Here is a 15895-nt window from a genome sequence, read left to right as displayed (position 1 = left end):
TTTTGTATGGCATGACTGTAGAGTCCTGAAAATATGGGTGTGCCTCATATCAGCACAGAGCATGAAGCTTGAGGCATTAAAAAAAAAAATCCCGGGCTCACAGGAAAAATGTCCAATTGCTAAAAGCAGTGGAATATTCATCTGTCTAAACTGGAAGTGACATTAAAAGTGTGAGGAAACAAAAGAATGAAGGCATGAGGTACCAAAAATGGGAGAGTGAACTGGCAGAATTAAGAAAATGAGAAAGAAAAGAAGTGGCAATGAAAAGACAATGGACATTTCCTAAAGGTAATTTTCCTGTTTGGCACTGCTAAACTAAAATTAGCAGGAGTAGCTACAATCAACCATAGGAGTCCCAACTGAATGCCTCAATGTAGCTCACTTAAGTGTTTTGTATTAACAGGGGCATTTTACTGTGAGTTCTGATTATCTCATTATTTGATTTCCTATATCTAGGTCTATTTTATAATTCATATGGCTAGTTTCCAACAGGCTAGGGGAAAATTAGCAATGCTTCAATGCTTAATTTTACTTTGATCACGTGTTACATGGGAGTTCATCACTATATTTCATATTCGAAAACATCCTCCTGAATCTCTCCTTTTTTTTTTTTTTTTTTTTTTTTTTTTTTTTTTGTGTCTTTCTCACATAGGAAGAAGTTATTCACTATAAGGAAGTTTCACTGAGGTAGAGCCTGACCTAACACATTAATGTTTTAATTGTTACATAGAAACATGTGATTTATGCCCCTGGATCAGAGTCCATTGAAGTCAATGGACTACAGACCAACTCCGTATTTTTTTCTGGTCTGGGAAGGGCATGCCAGGCATGAGTCATGAGGCTAGAATAGAAACATCTCTTTCTTGGAAGATCTTGTCAGAGAACAGGATTACGAGCATCCATCTGAGATGTAAGCAAGGGCAGGAAAGGAGAATAAAGAAAGGAGGTCCAGCATTGACTCACGGTTGTGTCACACAGTCTGCCAAAACCAAATGTGCATTCTGAGGAATTAAACAGAACACGTCCTGATCTTCTCTGTTAATACTATATGTCTCCATGCATACATGCACAAACTTTGAGATGGTACAGGCTGTTAATCTGATTTCTCTTTACTCTAAGATTCTCATAGTTTCCACAATTTAGGGCATGAAAATTCGGGATGAATGCTCTGCTGACACTGTAAGAATGCTGGAATTCCTATAGAGATGTGTGAATACAACATAAGATGTCCTACACTGGACATTTTTGCATGGAAAGTGCCATTTAAAAAAAAGTATCTAAAATGTTGTGGAAAAAATCCAATTTATTTTGCATTTTGAAGCAAAACAAAACAAAACAAAACAATCCAAGTTTTCAGTGTCTATTCAGACTGCACCTCTTATTTCAGCTCTGAAATATCACAGTGATATTCACTCAACTTTAGCTCTTTGGTTGGTTCAGTAGCTTCTGAAGCTTGTTGTGCATGTGCATGGTGGAGCCTGCTGAGTTTTTCATACAATTGTTCAGGGCTAGAGGTGTGATGGCAACATCCCTGCCAGAGACTAGGCACAGCTCCTGACAGGATGCACAGGACCTGTTCTGTGTGCTCCTGTACACTCTTGGCTCGGTTGCTGCATGAGGAGGGGAGTCCTCCTTTTTTTAAAACTTTGAACACTGGCACTGCTCACTGGCATTCATGAAGCCAGTCTTGGCAACCACTTCCTCAGGGTTGGCATGGACATCTCTGGAAGTGGTCCTGGGAAGCCATGGAAGGTTAATGAAGAGAAACAGGACTCAAGCATGAAAGAAGGTAACAAACCTGAAGGCTTAAGCAGATGAAAAGTTTTCATGAGCTTGTGGGTTTATATTGTCCCTTAGCAATACACTCTGGAAACAATGACATTTAACTGTATGTTCTAAGAAGGTGGAGCTATAAAGCAAAAAAAAAAAAACCAAAAAAAAAAACCAAAAAAAAGTCTGTACCTTTTCATATCAAGATTTGGCTTTGTTAATTGAATTCACTTTACCTTGAACCTTCTTCATCTTTCAGATTAAAACGATTACAGACTCGTTCTTGGTACTGCAATCTGGGATCCTTTAGTGCATGTTAAATGGATTAAGTACAGGATGTATGTTTAAATATTCAATAATAATTATCATTATAATAATTCAGCTCTATAACTACAATGAAAATCTCTAATATTTAATTCCTGCTGGAAATGAAATCCAAATACCAAGTATATTAAGAAGAAAATACATAACAGTTTGGGTTCCTCAGGAAGAAGCATATCTCAACGTTTAAAGTAAATAACATTTTGGGAGCTGTGACTTTTGACTAAAATATCATTTGTATGTCTATCTTATCTCATCACAAAACAGAAGCCAAATTATTTCATTTTAAAGGGTACACTGTAAAGAAAAAAAGTCAGTAAATGGCACTCCAGAAGAAAGATTATGCTGCTGATGGGAAATAATAGTTGAGCTTTGAAAGAACGGCAAGCAGTGTGAAATGCTATTTGCATAAGAATAGTAAGGTACCACCTCTATTTCAAACCAGTGTGGCAGTTTTTGCCTGCAGGTGTTGTAAATCATGTAAGCTGGAGTGAAATTGGTATTTGTGAAGGGAAACATAGAGGTGAGAGGCCAGATTCCAAGAGATTCTATGCTGGCCTGGAAGACTGGGAAGATTCAGCCCTTTGCACCAAACTTTCTTGCACTTTGAGTAACAACAACTGTTATGTTCCACAGGCTGACTGTGCTGCTAGGACCATTACACAAGTAAATCATCATGTGCAGGAAGCTCAGTAAGCAACACTTGCTAAAAGATTTGAAGGATAAAGCATAAAATTAGCTCTGAAGATTGGTTGGCTCCATGCTGACCTACTTTGTCTGATACAGTGTTTGACGAGCATGGTGTCATGCTTTAAGCAGTCAGCAAACTGAGTACCACGCAGCTGCTCATGCACTGTGCCTCACAACGCCACCCTGGGATGGGGAGGAGAGCCTGAAAAAGGTAAAACCTGTGGGTTGAGATATGAACAGTTTAATAATTGAAATAAAGTAAAATATCATGATCATGATGGAATCATAGTAGGGAAAATGGGGATAACCAAAAAGAAAAAGGAATAAAACCCAAGAGGAATGAGTGTTGCACAATATTATTGGTCACTACCCACCAACTGATGCCCAGCCCAGCCCTGAGTAGTGATCAGCCCCTCTCAGCTGACTCCCTTAGTTTATATACTGAGCATGTCCTTCGGTGGTGTGGGATATCCCGTTGGCCAGGCCAGGTCAGCTGTCCTGGCCATGCTCCTTCCCAGCTTTTTGTGCACATCTTCACTAGCAGAGAATGGGAAACTGAAAAGTCCTTGACTTAAGCATTATTTAGCAACAACTGAAGCATGAGTGTGTTGTCAACATTATTCTCATGCTAAATCCAAACACAAGCACTGTAACCATTATCCCAGCTGAAAACAGGACATATGGTGATGGCTGATAGAAACCCTACAGAGAGAGAGAGCTGCAGTAGCTCTTAACAGCTAGGTTTTGTTTCCAGGCTGCAATATTCTCATTCTTCCTTCAGTTCCTCCTTAAGCAACAGAAAAGCCTGGAGAAGACAACACCGGATGAAAGTTTCCAGGAGAAGAAAAACCCATATCCAGTGGTTCCTGATGGTTCTTCAACAGCTTCACCCAGTTGCATTTGACAGCACAGCATTAGCAGTGACTCAACAAGAGGAGACAAATATTCTACTTTACATTTTATCTGATTTATTTAAAAATTTTAAAGGAATATTTCTACCTCTAATTAGCAAAATTAGAAAAGCACCTCTCCCTTTTTTTCAAACATGTTTGTCTACTGGTTCCTATTAAGTTTACTTGTATACGTGTTTTATGTGTTTGCCCATGTGGTTCCCCTTGTGTGTCACCTACTGACTTCCAGCTCTGTGTGTCTCATCTTCAGACAGTTTAATGCTCTAGAAGTTTCATTAATTGTCTAGGAACTACTGGAGTACGTGCTCTCAACAGTGTCTTCTCATATTCTGGGTAAGTATGAGCTGCCAGAAAAAAATGTCAGTGACTTTAAGGAAGCAGAAAGGAAGGCAAGTTGAGAGAAGCTCATTTAATCATATAGAGAATAATATTTAATGTAGAGCTTTGTGTATCTTTAGGAATATCTTTCTTTATAAATCATATGCCATTTCATTTTTCTTCATTATTATTAATAGCACTTTTTTCTTCGCTTTTAATTTGTTTTTCTTGTCTCTGTCTCCATTTTTCTGAATAATTGAGGAATGGTTCTATGCCAGTAGATAAAATATGCAGCAAGACATTACCTGTTACATTACTTTCTGGCTTTTATCCCTAGAAAGCTTGAGGAATTCACATAATCCACGTAGGCAGGGAAGTGCCATTATCTGTATTTTACAGTCAGGGAATTCAGTCCAGAGAGTACATTCAGACTACATGGAGGCAAAACAACAGCTCAAATGCACATTATCCCTTTCCCCACAACTGGGAAAATATGACTGCACCAAAGTGGAGGCCATTTGTGTGCTGGGATGGTGACGACACATGCTTAGGGATGCAGGAAGCAAGTTTGAAGTTTAAGGTCCAGAGAACACCAGCGTGATATTAGGAACACGAAGAAATAATTTTTTAAAAGATAGGATTTTCAGTGGCCTAAAGAACAATGATCTAACCTGACACCCTTTGCAACCACTGGGAATTTTACTGCTAGCTTCACTGGCAGAAGATTGATTTAGGCTTTGAAAACACTACTTACTTTGGCATTTTAGCAGTGCATAGGAGATCTCTGGGAGAACTTGATGTCCCAGTTTCATTTTGTCTGTTTGTTAGTTAAATATTTAATCTAAAAGACATACTCATGCCCACCTCATATTCTCTCCGCCTCATTTTGGTCCAAACTAAAATCCATCAAGCAGTGATGTCACACTGTTTTTAAAAACCTTTAGTTAAGTGCATCTGAAGCAACAGACTGTACACACATTCTTACTTGGTACATGATTGTATCATCTGCCTCATACACTGTAATCCTGACAGCCTGCCAACTTCAACTGCTGGTTACCAGACCAAAAGATGATTGAATGATGGCCTTAAGTACTGCTCATAAGATAATGCTAAAATGGAAAAGAGCAGTCAATACAATGAAATAGTATTCAGACTCTTCTGTTGGGGCCAATAGAATGTTTTTCTTGGAATGGATGCTAAATGCTCCTGAATAGGTTCAGCCAACTGAGTTTGTTTATGCCTGGAAGCTAAACCTGGAAAGCTCTGCACCGTGCTTTTCCAAAGTAAAGAGATCACAATATGGTCAAAGGGTTTGAATTTTTTAATGAAAAGCTGAAGTTCATGTGTTCTACAGCTGATGGAGTTAAAAATCAGGAAAAAAAAACTACCTTACTAAGCTACACTGACATTTTTCAAGTACTCAGTGAAACAACAAATGCCAGGTTTGCCTTTTTTTTTTTTTTTTTTTTTTTAAATCTGCTTCTCAAAGGCCAGAATGACTGTGATATTTACATTAAACTCAGTCACTTATAAAGCTGAAATCAGTTTTGATTCAAGCTTCTAAGTTTAAGTGGCAATGTAACTGAATCTAACATTTTACCAAAATATTATTCAGGCTTTGCTTAACACATATTAAGGTGCTAATTAACTGAGTGGCAATCACTCAGTTGAAATTTTATTTCAAAGGTACAATGATAAAGGCTGTTTCTATTGCCTCATTCTGTTGGATTTTACAGAAAGCAAACAAGGGTTTCAAACCAGTACTAGCAATAAGCTCCTGCATGGTAGAATATCTTCTCCTGAAGTAGTGATCTCTTCTCAGTGACATTTACTGTGCACAAATTAAAAATGATCAGTGGCATTTCATTTTTAGTCCTCTTTATTGTGTGAGCTCTGGGGCAGAACTGAATAAATAACAATAAAAAGGAAAGTCTGCACAACAGAAAGCCTACTTTCCTAGCTGTTCCAGTACAGCTGTGCCACAGACCTACCTGACACTAAGCTTGGTAGACAAGTGCATTATAGAAAATCAGCTGTAGATCAGGAAATGTACATAGTTACTTATGCCATTATATTTTTTTATATTGAAGTATTTTTTAAGGCTTTTGCCAGTCTAGAAAACTCATAAGCCCCTTCCCTCCTCAGGAAGGATTCCGTCCATAAGACCTCTGGGATGAGTGCTGGCTGGGGCAGTCCAACTGCTTATTCATCAACTGTGTCATCATCTAGGTGAGCTGGGGCACAGATTGCTGTCATGCTTGATATTTGTAGTATCAAGCTCAGCTTCCGCTTGGGATTCCAAAAAAGGCCAGGTAGTCAAAGTCACATGTACTTTTAAAAAAATACCTTCTTTGAGTGTCTAAGCAAAGGTAGTGCACATACATAAAAGAGAACAGTTGAAACTTTTTCTCTGCTTCTGAATGTTGTGCAGGATGGAAAAATATGGCTCTGAGAAACTTTAAATCAATACATTTGCTTCTTCAAATAACAAAGAAGTCCATGATCCAGAACCCTTTGTAATGACTGCACACAGTGTCGCTTTCCTGTTATGTTTCCAGCAAACAGTATAAATGCCAGAGTATTTTGCTAGTTGTGTTTATTTAGACATTTGTATTAGATGGTAAAAAGGCCTTAGCAGAACTTCAGCAAGTCTCAGATAAATGATGAATACTTATTATTATGTAGCACTGCTTGGCCCAAAGAAATAATGTTTTTTACTGCTTTCATTCCATTATAGAAGAGAGAACTTTTATTACAAGCAGTTAAGCCTTGACAGATAAGATGATCTTATGAGGTCCCTCCATATATGTTCCTACAGCATTGTGTTCACCTACTCACAAATGAAAATTCCATCTTTGAAAACTATTCAATAAATTATTTAATTGCTTGAAAGAAGAAAGAGAGATCCAGAAACATTTCCTATTAATGCAGTTGTTGTCTCAGATCCAGCAGCTTCCTTTGCTAGTCAATGCCATTACCAGAGAGATCTCCCATACCAGGAGGTTTTCCTAATACTTAACATCCCCTAATTTCTTTCCCTTTCCATCTATTAAGATCTCAGGAGTATAAAGGTCTTATTGGTTTGTTGTGTCCACCTGCTATCATGGGCATCTTGTTATGTAAGTCTTTCCATGAATTTACAGAGTGCCACGGCAAGCAGTTTTAAAGTCCCGTTTGCTTTCGTGGCAAAGAAATCCTGCAACATGATCTCAGCTGCTAGTGATGAGCAACCTTTTCATGCCAAGGTATTAATAGTCACCTTATAATTATGCATCATTATATCAGTATCATTGGTAAGTTTAATGTTTTTGTTTTCCTGTGAATGTTTCCTATTCCCTTTGTTCCCTTTGTTTGTGATTGGGTGGAGTAGACAGCAATCATATTTTCACCTCAGTCATTTTATTAGGCTTAATAGGCCCAGCTTAAAAGTTTGAATAAGCATTTTTGTAAACATCCTAGAATCAAGTATGGGTGATGGACTTTAGCATAAGATGCAAGTGTGGTTGCACCACCACCTTCTGTGGCATTCATGCCTCTGTGTCTCTGGTGGAACCACTCCTGACAACGTGCCAGATCATAACATGTTGTTCACTGAGACATCATGCAGGCAATTCATAATTATCCTACAACAGTCTACCTCACCCAAAACCTTCTTCACCTCATTTCTGAGTGATGTGCTTCTGGTTTATGCGGTGTCTACACTTTCTTTTATGGCTTTCTTTTTCTCAGTTTCTGCATTTATACAGCTCTAGATGGCTGCTGCTGTGCATCTCAGGATATAGGGGGGTTACTGCAAAGTGAGCAAGTACAGAAACATCCTTTGATTATCACCCAATGTGTGTTTGCATTCTAAATGCTTTTTTCGCGTGCTACATGAGCATTTATTTTACTACTTTACTAAACTTTTACTTTACTGGAAATCTGCTACGTTCAATGCATCTGGGTTTGAATACCTCCAGTGTGGCAAGTTATATAACTGTTTGCTAAACATGTTTCAACTTTTTATCCTGCAGGTTCATCTCTGCTGCTATTGATAGAACTCATGTAAATATAGATTAATGTAGTGGGTTGATGCTGTCCAGCAACTAAGTACCCACTGAAAATGCTCACTCACTCCCACATCCAGCAGGAGGGGGGAGAGAGTAGGCAGAGCAAAAGCAAGAAGAAAACCTCATGCATCAAGATAAAGACAGTTTAATAACTAAAGGTATGAAAAATATAATAATAGTGATACAAAAGCAATCACTCACCACCTCCCACAAGCAGATGGATGCCCAAGCAGTCTCTGGGCAATGGCTACTCCAGAAAGACAGCCTCCCAGGTTTTATTGATGGGCATGATGCTGTGTGGTTTGGAATACTGCCTTGGTCAATTCAGGTCAGCTGCCCCAGCTGTCTCTTCCCAGCCTCTTGCTCAGCCCCAACCTAGTCAATGAGGTGCCCTGGTGGGAAAAACAGAAAGCCTTGATGCTGTGCATGCACTGTTCAGCATCAGATATAGCACTTGCATGTTATCAACAATGTTTTAGTCACAAATCCAAAACCCAGCACCACACCAGCTTCTAGGAGGAGAATCAGGTCTGTACCAGCCAGACCAGTGCAAGGAGCTTGCTTTCCACTGGCCAGTGCAGGATGCTGCTACAGCTGTGGGCACAGCACCACGCATCCTCCTGCCTGGCATCCCTAATGCTCTGAGCCAAACATGGCTTCAACTAAGGATTAAGGGCTTTTTTTTTCTCAGTGTGAGCATTAACAGGTTTTCTGTACTTGACTGGCAGGCTACTTTTATAAATTACTTAGCAAAAATTGCCTAACTTTGAAAAGTCTCTGTGGGAGGACTGACAGACAGCTGCACAGACAGACAGATGGAGACAGCAAGGAAGGTAGGCCAAACCCCAGATAGCTACATGAAATTCTCACCAAGCTGCTGGGGAGTGTGGCAGAGAATCAGAGAGATGAAGCTGAGGAGGGTAAACAGCCTCATTTTATCATTAAATGATGGCTACACAAAGCATTAAGCATTCACAGTCCAGTCCTAATTTCTTCAACTGCTTCAAACTGAGATCAGAAGTTCCCCAATAACGTAAGGGGAGAATTGTTGCACAGTTTTGGATAGGTGGTTCTGGTAAATGGATTTAGACATACCCACTCCAGCCCCTCTTTTGGAGCTGTACAAGAAGCATGAAGAAGCTTGTTGGATTCAATCCAGAAGTCGGGCCTTCGCTGTGGTGTTATCGAGTGATGTTTCAACTGACTCATGGAGAGAATAAGGTTGGCATTAATTATAACATGACACTGATGAAAATTACATAAATTATCTGATTCATTTTCACCAAGTGTCTGCCTGCCTCTCTCTTGACTACAGATGAAGTTTGGAGCAACCACACTCCCTAACTCTGGACTCTCTATTAAACATCTTGAGCTGGTGGGACCACACCAGCAGCAGCCTGCCTGCTTTTGGCCACTATTTAAAGATCATCAGGGCAAAGTCAGTACACCTCCCAGCTCACCAGGGAGGACACCTGAGTCACAGCCGCCTACAGTCAGACAGTTTTCTATAATGCCAGTAGCACAGTGAAACAGGGATTACAGAACCACCTTTTTCACTTCATGCAGCTTCCAAGAATGTAACACTCAGGGGAAAGATGAGAGCAGGAAGGACATAAAGGTGGCTTTCAGTGATCCTGCTCTTCAGTCTGCCAGATTCCAAGCTGGGACCATTTATCAGCAAGGAGGGAATAGGAAGAGTTTCCAGAGGGGATTATAATGGCTTTTTATCAGTAAGTGCTAGTGTTTGAAATACTGCCACATAATCACATCCTTGTACTATCCTATTTAGTTTAACATCTCATAGGGGATTTTTAAAAGTGTGTTTTGTTTCGTTTTTATTGAAATCATTGTAGTATGGTGATTGGCAGAATATAAACTATCTTGCTAGATAATAACTTTTTTAAAAAATTTAAATGAGAAACATTTTGAAAACCTTTTGCCAGTCTTTATTGCATTACCTAAGAAACCTTAAGTGAAAACAGTATTTTGCTTTTTCTATCATTTATGCACTTCTTAGCATTTTCCCGAGAATTCTGTCCTGTACCACTGAATAGGACCAAAATAAATTGCATTCTATAGACATTGAGGAGAATATTGAGATATAGCAGGTATGATTTTATCCCCTCTATATGCTTCTTGGAATATATACTACTCTATAGCATGGATAAAGTTCTCATTTCTTTATATAAAAAGTAATTTTAAAAAAAACCTCCAAAGCTCTTTTACAGATTTTTTTTTTTTTTTTTTTTTTCCCCAGAAAGAAAACAAAACCTCTTCACTGGTCAGGAAATTATTGAAAAACACATATAACATTTCAACAAATGGCAGTACCACCAGGTTAGTAGCTTCAGTGCACCTAAAGCCACTGCTCTGCAGACAGCAATGGCTTGTCAGAAACCATTTCTCCAAAATAGAGTTTACTGTTTCTGGTGACTCTAAGATTTCCATACTCTGAGAGCAAATATAATAATATTAAAATCTTCTTATGCAGCTATAGATCCTGTGCAGTTTAATCCTGTCCTACTTTAGTAAGAAAGAAAAAAGTAAGCTTTTTATTAACAACATTTTTCCCTTTGTTACTAGTTACCGACGTTGCAAATCTTGAATTGCAAACTTCTTAAGTGGTGGTACCAAAAATCTGCTGAACTACCACAAATACAGGAGCAAGACTTAGTCAGGTTTCATTCTTTGCATCTAAAATGTTGATGTCTTTGCATCAACAATAAATGTTGTTATAGACACATCAACCAACACAGACAATTAACAACACTGAAATATGCGTTCTACTCACATCTGATGACTTGCCTGGCCTTGAGCAAAATGCATTAATGTGTACTTGCAGAAACCTCTGGCACAATTATTCTGTGACAAAATAGCTCCTTCTTTAGTAAATTGCTGAGGAGCAAGAGTTGCTTCAAATATTATTCAACATTTCTCATTTAACAGCAAAAAAACACAAACAAACAAAAAAAGGCAAACAAACCAACCCCAGGAGATACTTTTGCTTCAGTTTTAGCTTCTTACCACATTAAATAAACAAAACAAGCATCTTTTTGTCTCACCAAGAATTGCTTGAAGAGTGAGCAGCAGCAGGAAATTTCAGTTTGGAAGCTGAAAATTGTCTAGGATTATACATATTTGGAAGAACTTTGCTATGAAGGAAAGTATTAGGCATGCTTTTTCCTATTGCCATTACAATCTCTTAGATCCCAACACTGTAATTTTCATTAATTACACTGGTAGCTATTATAGCTAAGGGACAGTGTTTTGACCCTGTACACACAAATGGCTGGGTTATCAAATTGCCAGTGTTATAGTACAGAGGAAGCTGTTAAGCAGAATGATAAAACAATTTTATCATCTCTTTTCTCTGCTGCTGTTCAGGCTTCAGTCTCTGCATACTTCAGTCTCTACCAGTCAGGAGGGCCAAGCATTACAACTAAAAGGAACTGCACATGAGGATTTATGTCACTGGACACTGTAAAAAGGTAACGGAAAAACTGCACTTGCAGAACAGTATCTGGACTTAATGACACACCCCTCTCTCACTGACAACCCTGATTCCTCCTCTTTGCACTTGATTTTAAGTTCATTCAATACCTCTGGTGAGAACCTAACTCATCCCACCTGATGAAGTTCCTGTCACACTCCCGCATACCCTTTTGGTGCTAGGAGGGGGCGTTTAGAAGCAGTTTGAAACACCAGCTGTAAATCAGACCTGAATTCTCTTTCCTTTTTCTGAAGAGCAGCACCAGTAATCATGAAGGAAGTTACTCACCGCTTGGGGTGACAATGGCAGGATCAGACTCACGCTCCTGGCTTCAATTCACAGACTATTTGTGAAAATAGACTTGAACACTATGACAGTATCATTAAAAATGATGATAGGCCCATGCGGGTTTAAACAGCACACCATAAATATTAGCTAATATTGCTGCCACAAACATGGAACAGGGATGATAAAACAGTTTTAAACAAATCCTCATTAAATTAGGCTTGTTTGGTCTTTGCTCTGAATATGTGACAGTCTGTGGAAAAAGGACTGGGCAGTCATGTGAACTGAAGCCTATGTAACATATGAAGACCCACAGAGGAGGCAGTAAATCCAAGGTCACTTTAATTCTGGCATTTCCATCTTTGAGTAGCTTACTTTGCAGTATCCATTTAGCTGTTTATGTGTGTGTGTAGCACACACATAAATCAAAACTGAAACACTGCATTAAAACGCTTATTAGTACTACAGAGCCTGAAATCTCATGCTGTAGCCACGTTTTATTACTCAGAACCATTTCAAGATCTGTTGCACATCTGTGCCTTCTCCTGTCTCCTTGGGAGAGCTGACTGTGAGAAGTCAGTCACGGTACCTTCTATACCTCCCTGTATAGATCCAATGTCAGCAAGGCCCTTGGCAAATGTCCTCTGAAGAATTTTGCTGAAGTGGCTGAAGACAGTCCTGTGCCCGTCTGAGTGCCCTGCCCTTCTTCTGTTACTTGCCTTTTTTTCCAATGAATGGTGAGCATTGAGCACTTCACCTTTGGGGATGATTTTCTTGAAAATTTGGTCCATGCCTTGGGACAATTGAGACACAGTCACATGTTGCCCCTTTGTCTTCCACAGGATCAATAACCCAAGAGGGTAGGAAAGACAGACAGGAGACCAATAACGTCTAAAAGTGCCCCTGTGAAATTTCCCAGAGTCTGTCTGCTCAAAAGCCCCTCAGCTGTGTTGGCAAAGCACAGATCAAGGGCTGCAGTCTCCTCTAGTGTAAGCCAGTACCTAGTGTCACAAAAACTCATGGCACTACACCAGGCTGACATAAATTAAACAGCCATACCTATTTATAGTTCACAGCCTGACAAATATTTAGCCATCAGAGGGCAACGTCCTACATTCTGCATTGACTAAATACATGCCAGCCAGTCCATATCTTCCTCTCCCCAGAGCTGCAGGTCCATCCCATTCCCACCTGCCCCAAATCACCCCAAAGAGAGCAGCCGTAACCTTCCCCAAAGTAATTTGCAGTCACCCAGGTAGAGAGAAGAACACAACATTAAGGAATTCTGTTCTTGTCTAATTAAGATGATGCAATCATCTGTTCCACACTTAGGGATCTTCTTATTAACTCTATTTTTATCAGCTTGAGTGCCACACAGAGTAGTGCAAGGTAATCATCGAACTGATATCTGAATTCAGGAAAGTTTTACCTTACTGTGTTTTCCTCCTGAGCATTTTCTCTCTGGTAACCCACTCCCTCTGCCATTACTATGCTGGCTTCCATTTGCATCCAATATAAAGTAATTTTCTTTAAGTTACATTAAAGTACTTTAAAGTACTGATGATTCTGCTTCAAAAAATGCACTCTTAATAACCAGTTTCTAGGAACAGTTTTAGGATACAGGAAAATAAAATGAAACAAACTTGAATTGCTTTTAAGTAAAAAAAAAAATTAGCCAAGGCTTTCAAGAACTACTTTCCTGTGGGAAGATGCATCTTGTCAATTTGTTTGCCTCCATTCCCTGATTCAGAAATAGCTTTTAAGTTCCTGAAGATATGTAGAATAAAATAGTTCATTCACAGAATTAAACGACTTCTGCTGCTGAAACCTGTCACTTGTTGCCTCCATTTCACCATGGAGTATTATTAGCAATATTTTAGCAGTTCTTACAAAGCCTTATTGTGCTTCATGTTGTCCAGTGTATAGGAGAAGACTTTACATACCCTTAAGGTGTCATGATCCAGGTGGCTGGTATCTCCTCCCTCCCACCTCTCCTCTGTGAGCTCTGATGTTCTAACAGACACAGCCAGAGGGCAAGTCACTCTCAAAGACACATCATCAGAACAAAGTCCTGTTCCCTTTACAGAAGAGCTGAACCTCAGTGGCAAAATCCCAAAAATGTTATGAAAGCAGCTGGACCCTTATATCTGTGATACACAGGGATTCAGCACAGCAGCCCAGGAATCTCTTTTGGCTGTTGGATGAAGTCTACTACTCCAAGCAGAAGTCCTCACCATGAGGTTGTGTAAACATCACTTGTTTTATCGCATGCTGGAGACTCCTGCACGTGCAGGAAATTCCTGTTTGGAATTCCACTCATCTCGGTAAGTGAATGTAACACCAACTGCAAGATCCTTATACTGCACTAAACTGAGGACAGGCAAAACCCCTTGCATTTGTAGAAGCTTTAATAATTTCACATGGATTTGGGAAAATACCCTGAGGCGCAAATCAATGCAGGAGGGGAAGTCCATTTAGGATTGCAATCATTCGACCAGTGCCAATGCATGGGATTTGGTTTCAGGGTTAAATTCTTTGCTTTAATAAGGTATTTGAAATGAGAGAGGAAAAAGCATTTAATACCTGCCCAGTAGTAAGTTGTCCCTCTGGCACCAGAATTTTTAAATAGTTGTCAGGATGTCACACTGCCTGATGTCGGTCTTGGAAAAGTGCTAGTATGAGGTGGAGATTTTTCATGGGTTTTGGCATTCTATCTGCACTGGAAAAAAAACACTATTTTATTTTATTTTATTTTATTTTACTTTACTTTATTTTATTTTATTTTATTTTATTTTATTTTATTTTATTTTATTTTATTTTATTTTATTTTATTTTATTTTATTTTATTTGTGATTCCCCTTGAGGAAAAAGGAAAATCAGACATCAGGACAGAAGTGTACAAAATCTCAGACTATGAGGTCACTGATGTCTCAAATGCTACTAGTCTCTGGGGGTGGCAAGAGAAAGCGATGTTTAGGAAGCTAGATGCAGCCATTTGTCTCCAAGGAGCAGCTGGTGATGAAATGCTCTTATTAATGAAATGGGATTGCTCAGTGCTGTCGATTTACTGCAATTACTGTAGCCAATTCTGATTCATGCTACCATTATGGATACCAAGCCTGGGAGGCAGCAGGCTTTGTTGTTTTTATTGTTAATACTTGAGGCACCTGTGATTCAAAAAAAAAGGTGTAAAAAGCAGTAGATATGGAGTGCTTATATAGGCTGTTTCATGGTTGAATTGCCAGGTGACTGACTGACAGATCCCAGAGCTCAGTTTCCTGGATCAGTGATTCTTAGTCATCTGGCAGTTGATGAGTAGGAAATTATATTAGCTATGTTATTCATACTGGGAAAAAATATAAATCAGTGTGGTTTGTAGGATTAATTATATATACTGCTAGCATGGAAGTTAGCTTGCAAATTGAATAGCGTCAAATCATTCTGAGAATGGCTGTGCTAAACCTGCATCAAAGAGCTGGGGCTGAGCTCAGGAGCTGATGAGGACATGGGCTCACCAGGATGTGCACAACAAGCTTTTTTTTTGCTAACATTTATGACTTGAGGTTGGGGCACCTGAACTCCTGTGACAAATGACAGTAGGATGACACTAAGGACTCTCCATAGAGAAAGAGGTGTCTCCTAACAGCAACCCAGGTCCTTTCTCCCCATGAACTTTTCATACATCACGCATAAATGATCTGACATGTACTGCACCCAGCTTTGGTACTTCTGCATTTCCTACTGCACTTTCTGTAAAATTTCATTGTACCATCTAATACAAAAACATGCCTACTTAAGCAATTCTGATGCTGAGCTAAAGTTAACATTTCTCAGAAAACAGTCCATTCCACGTATTGTATCCAACAATTTTTCATAAGGGATTTGTGAAGCAGGCAGCCCTCTGATAAGGCCACACTTAGTGACTGTTCTAAGGTACCACCTTGGTATCTTAGTACCGGGTTTAGGTGGCCATCTCATGGAGGTTCACTCCAAGTGGAAGTACTGCCCAATTTCTGGCTGAGCCATTTGGGCATTTAGCCATAAGGTCACTTAGCACAGTT

Source organism: Hirundo rustica, chromosome 3 (assembly GCF_015227805.2).
Source record: "Hirundo rustica isolate bHirRus1 chromosome 3, bHirRus1.pri.v3, whole genome shotgun sequence".
NCBI lineage: Eukaryota > Metazoa > Chordata > Aves > Passeriformes > Hirundinidae > Hirundo > Hirundo rustica.
This window is presented reverse-complemented; position numbering follows the sequence as displayed.